The 5,518-nt window shown below is 41.9% G+C and overlaps 1 long non-coding RNA gene across 1 annotated transcript; it reads left to right on the top strand.

The window, feature by feature from the left end:
* The first annotated feature begins 1,415 nt into the window (after window positions 1–1,415).
* On the top strand, window positions 1,416–4,075 carry LOC143768820 (uncharacterized). The gene is made up of 3 exons (XR_013214049.1): window positions 1,416–1,728; window positions 3,466–3,514; window positions 3,927–4,075. It is a non-coding gene; the product is annotated as an uncharacterized LOC143768820 (long non-coding RNA).
* The last annotated feature ends 1,443 nt before the right edge of the window (window positions 4,076–5,518 follow it).

Genomic DNA, 5,518 nt, shown 5'->3' with positions numbered 1-5,518 from the left:
CTGAAAGGTACAGAAACAAAAATTAGAAACATGCATGAAACAAAAAAACAGAAACTATACATATGTAACTGGTCAGATAAGAAAATATACAGAAATTAAATACAGAAATATACATGAAACAAAGACATACATATGTGGCTAGTCAAATAAGAAAAATATACACAAGAGAGCCCCATACATTATTGCAATATATACAATATATACATAATATGTACACAAGGAGCCCCGTAGGGTGTGGGAGCAATGGCGGAAAGATACTACACAGCAAGGGGGCAGAAGCCAAGGGGGAGGGCAACGTTGTCAAATAAGATTTATGGATAAACATAATCTGGTGGAGACAATGTAAATCTAAATATAAGACAATACATGATTACATATTCTAGACAGTATAAATGCAGCGTGTAACGCATACCTGACCTTCAGGAAGGAAGAGAAGAGAGCAACGCGGAACGCGATGGCTCCTGAGGAAAGCAAAGAAACTAGTAAGAAAGCAATAATAGTAAGTAGGAAGGGCTAAAAATATGAGTACAGCAGCACAATGATGGAAAAGCTGGATAGCAGAACAGTCAGCGATACACAGTGAAGTGCACATGTCACTGAGGCTGGAGGGCACGGGAATCAGAAAGGAGAAGCAGGGAGGGAAAGGGAGGGATAAAAATAAGGGCACTGCAGCACAATAGTAGAATACTGGATAATAGCAGAGAGTCAAAGTAAACATACCAATGAAACAGGAAAACTTTGAAAATCCGGAACGGTACGGATAAAGGGTAAAGTCCCTGGAAGAGCTGGAGCGCAAAAGAAAAGGGAGGAAGCTGTTGGAAATGGCAATAAACTGGACAGATTGTAGAAAAACATCTGTGCATATGTGGTACCTGTGGGTTCAACGTCCAGGAGTGGCGGCAAGGGTGTGTGCTGAAAGCCAGTGGCTGTGGGTGTTATAGGTCCGGTACAGGAAATGGAAAGGCGTGGGAGGAGGAACGGCAGTGACGTACAGGGCGGCAAACTATGGTGGAGCGCATGGTGGAGCGCAAGAAGCAAGCGCATGCGCAGTGCGGTGTAGATAGTGTGTGGTAACTGAGGGAATGTCCGGGCAGTGAGGACGCACAGGGGAGGGGCCGAGGTGGAACGCAGGATCTGTTTTCCAAACCTACAGTCTGGCAAACAAATCCCTATTAGAGGGTTTTTCACCTGTGAATCTAAGAACGTGGTTTATACCGTTAAATGCCCATGTGGGCTTCTCTACGTGGGTGAAACCACGTAGCATATTCGTGAACGTATCTCTAGTCACAAGTCCACCATTAGGTGCAAAAAAACTTGGCTCCCTCTCCCATATCACTTCGTAGCAGCTAACCACTCAGTATCCCAGCTACGTTTTCAGGTGTTAGAGCAGGTTGAGCGTCCCAGACGTGGTGGTGACCACATAAAACTACTACGCCAACGTGAATCCTACTGGATCTTTACCTTACAGACATTAACACCTAAAGGTCTCAATAGGGAACTTGATCTAATCTGACTTGTTTCATCCAATACTTCTGCATAAGGTGACCCCCTGTTCACCTGCTGAGTCTTCTGCTGGTCTATATGATGCTTGTGTATACTGTACATTTTGTTCACTATGTTCAACTATCTTTTGCAGGTGTGAGTATGCCGACCTTCTCTATTCTGACCTCATTAACCTATCCCCTACTTGCAGGTAGCTTGAATATTGCTCTACGGTATTCTACTGGGGTAAGTACCCAGATTCTTTATTCTCATTTTTATTTTTATTTTTTTTTTTTTATTTTTTATTTTTTTATTTATTTTTTTATATTTTTTTATAATTTTTTTATATTTTATTTTTTAATTTTTTTATTTATTTTTTTATTTTTTTATTTTTTTATTTTCTTATCATCATTACCATCTTTATTTTATTTTTTTCATCATTTTTTACTTTTCACCTTTTCATTTTTGTTTTCATTCATTTTTTTATTTTTTCTTCATTATTTTTATTAGTAATTTCATTATCATTATTTCATGGTTATCTCATATTTTTCACCCATCATTTTTTATTTTACGTTATTTTTGTTGGCCATTTATTACTTATTTTTAATTTTAATTTTTATTCATTAGTTATTTTTCATCATGCATCCTTATTATGTATTATTTTTTCTTCTTCATTTGTTTACTGTTTATTTTTATTTTTATTTTTATTTTTTATTCTATATTTTTATTTCATATTTTTTCATTTTTTTCTGTTTATTTCATCACTTTTCACTCTTATCTTTTTACTTTTTTACTCTTTACTTCTTTATTCTTGTTCTTCATCTCTTGAGATATCTATATTTCCTTTTTTATCCTCTATTTCTTCTACTTGGGCCATTTTTGGACCTTTATCTTCCCCTTCTATCTCATCTTGATCCTTTCAATTTCATTCATTCATTCCATGGCTTACATTTTATACCCCCTCTTTCCCTTTTTTTACCCCCCTCTCCTCCTTTTTTACCCCCCTCTCTTTTCTCTCTCTCCCCATTATGCTCTCTTCTTCTCTTCTCTATTATTTTTACATTCATCCTCATGTTTTTTTCTCCGTTCTACCCCATACCCATCCTCTAGTTCTATCACCTTATTCTTTTTCATTTACTTTTACTCCATTCACCCCTTCCATTTCCTTTCTCCACATCACGCATTCTATGCTTTCAACGCTGGCCCCCTCCCCCTGATACGTCATCATTGCCTGGCCCAGCACCGTTACATAGGCGCCGCACATCTCCTACTACGCTGCACTGCGCATGCTCCTGTTTCCTCTGCGCTCCATCCTGCGTTCCACCTCGGCCCCTCCCCTGTGCGTCCTCACTGCCCGGACATTCCCTCAGTTACCACACACTATCTACACCGCACTGCGCATTCGCTCGCTTCTTGCGCTCCACCATGCGCTCCACCATAGTTTGCCGCCCTGTACGTCACTGCCGTTCCTCCTCCCACGCCTTTCCATTTCCTGTACCGGACCTATAACACCCACAGCCACTGGCTTTCAGCACACACCCTTGCCGCCACTCCTGGACGTTGGACCCACAGGTACCACATATGCACAGACGTTTTTCTACAATCTGTCCAGTTTATTGCCATTTCCAACAGCTTCCTCCCTTTTCTTTTGCGCTCCAGCTCTTCCAGGGACTTTACCCTTTATCCGTGCCGTTCCGGATTTTCAAAGTTTTCCTGTTTCATTGGTATGTTTACTTTGACTCTCTGCTATTATCCAGTATTCTACTATTGTGCTGCAGTGCCCTTATTTTTATCCCTCCCTTTCCCTCCCTGCTTCTCCTTTCTGATTCCCGTGCCCTCCAGCCTCAGTGACATGTGCACTTCACTGTGTATCGCTGACTGTTCTGCTATCCAGCTTTTCCATCATTGTGCTGCTGGTCTCATATTTTTAGCCCTTCCTACTTACTATTATTGCTTTCTTACTAGTTTCTTTGCTTTCCTCAGGAGCCATCGCGTTCCGCGTTGCTCTCTTCTCTTCCTTCCTGAAGGTCAGGTATGCGTTACACGCTGCATTTATACTGTCTAGAATATGTAATCATGTATTGTCTTATATTTAGATTTACATTGTCTCCACCAGATTATGTTTATCCATAAATCTTATTTGACAACGTTGCCCTCCCCCTTGGCTTCTGCCCCCTTGCTGTGTAGTATCTTTCCGCCATTGCTCCCACACCCTACGGGGCTCCTTGTGTACATATTATGTATATATTGTATATATTGCAATAATGTATGGGGCTCTCTTGTGTATATTTTTCTTATTTGACTAGCCACATATGTATGTCTTTGTTTCATGTATATTTCTGTATTTAATTTCTGTATATTTTCTTATCTGACCAGTTACATATGTATAGTTTCTGTTTTTTTGTTTCATGCATGTTTCTAATTTTTGTTTCTGTACCTTTCAGTGAGGTTTGACAAAGGCCCACGTAAGGGTCGAAACGTTACCTCTACAATACCTACCTCTGCAATACTTGAACAATTGATTGTATCACTGTGGTGTCCCCATTAAACTCTTTACACTTATGACGCAAATCTACATTTTGAGTGCGGTTGTTTTCTTCTAGACTTACTAAATAGTCAGAGGATAGAAAAGAATACTATGCGGTCAGCATAAAAAAACTACAAAACCACACAGAGTATGCAAAAACACCCCCGCACCGACTCACGGTGTGGAGGTGCAACACTGCACCCCAGAGCTTCCAGCTAGCAAGGAAACATCATGATAGCAAGCTGGACTAGAATTTAGCAGAGCTGAGAAATATATTCAGGTAGCAGTAACAACAAATGAACTAGCAAGGACTTAGCTTCTGCTGGAGTAGACAGGTCCTCAGAGAAGTCCAAGAGAGATCTGAACCAATTCTGATACATTGACAGCTGGTATCAGGTAATGATCTGAGTGGAGTTAAATAGGGAAGCAGCACAGCAACATAACGAGAGCAGCTGATAAAGTCAACCTAGTGACCAGCAGTTCTGCTCGAAGCCACCAGAGGGAGCCCAAGAGCAGAACTAACCAAAGTACCATTCATGACCACAGGAGGGAGTCCGAGAACGGAATTCACAACAGTACCCCCCCTTGAGGAGGGGTCACCGAACCCTCACCAGAGCCCCCAGGCCGATCAGGATGAGCCAAATGAAAGGCACGAACTAAATCGGCAGCATGGACATCGGAGGCAACAACCCAGGAATTATCCTCCTGACCATAGCCCTTCCACTTAACCAGGTACTGAAGCTTCCGTCTCGAAATACGAGAATCCAAAATCTTTTCCACCACATACTCCAACTCCCCCTCAACCAACACCAGAGCAGGAGGATCAACGGAGGGAACCATAGGCGCCACGTACCTCCGCAACAATGACCTATGGAACACATTATGGATGGCAAAAGAAGCTGGAAGGACCAAACGAAATGACACAGGGTTGAGAATTTCAGAAATCTTATAAGGACCAATGAAACGAGGCTTAAACTTGGGAGAAGAAACCTTCATAGGAACATAACGAGAAGACAACCAAACCAAATCCCCAACACGAAGTCGGGGACCAACACAATGACGGCGGTTAGCGAAACGTTGAGCCTTCTCCTGGGACAACGTCAGATTGTCCACTACGTGAATCCAAATTTGCTGCAACCTGTCCACCACAGAATCCACACCAGGACAGTCAGAAGGCTCAACCTGCCCCGAAGAAAAACGAGGATGAAAACCAGAATTGCAAAAAAAAGGCGAAACCAAAGTAGCCGAACTAGCCCGATTATTAAGGGCGAACTCAGCCAATGGCAAGAAGGTCACCCAATCATCCTGATCAGCAGAAACAAAGCATCTCAGATAGGTTTCCAAAGTCTGGTTGGTTCGTTCGGTTTGGCCATTTGTTTGAGGATGGAAAGCCGAAGAAAAAGACAAATCAATGCCCATCTTAGCACAAAAGGACCGCAAAAACCTAGAGACAAACTGGGAACCTCTGTCCGACACAATGTTCTCCAGAATGCCATGCAAACGAACCAC

The sequence above is a fragment of the Ranitomeya variabilis genome, chromosome 4 (genome assembly GCF_051348905.1).
Source record: "Ranitomeya variabilis isolate aRanVar5 chromosome 4, aRanVar5.hap1, whole genome shotgun sequence".
Classification (NCBI taxonomy): domain Eukaryota; kingdom Metazoa; phylum Chordata; class Amphibia; order Anura; family Dendrobatidae; genus Ranitomeya; species Ranitomeya variabilis.
This window is presented reverse-complemented; position numbering and strand designations above follow the sequence as displayed.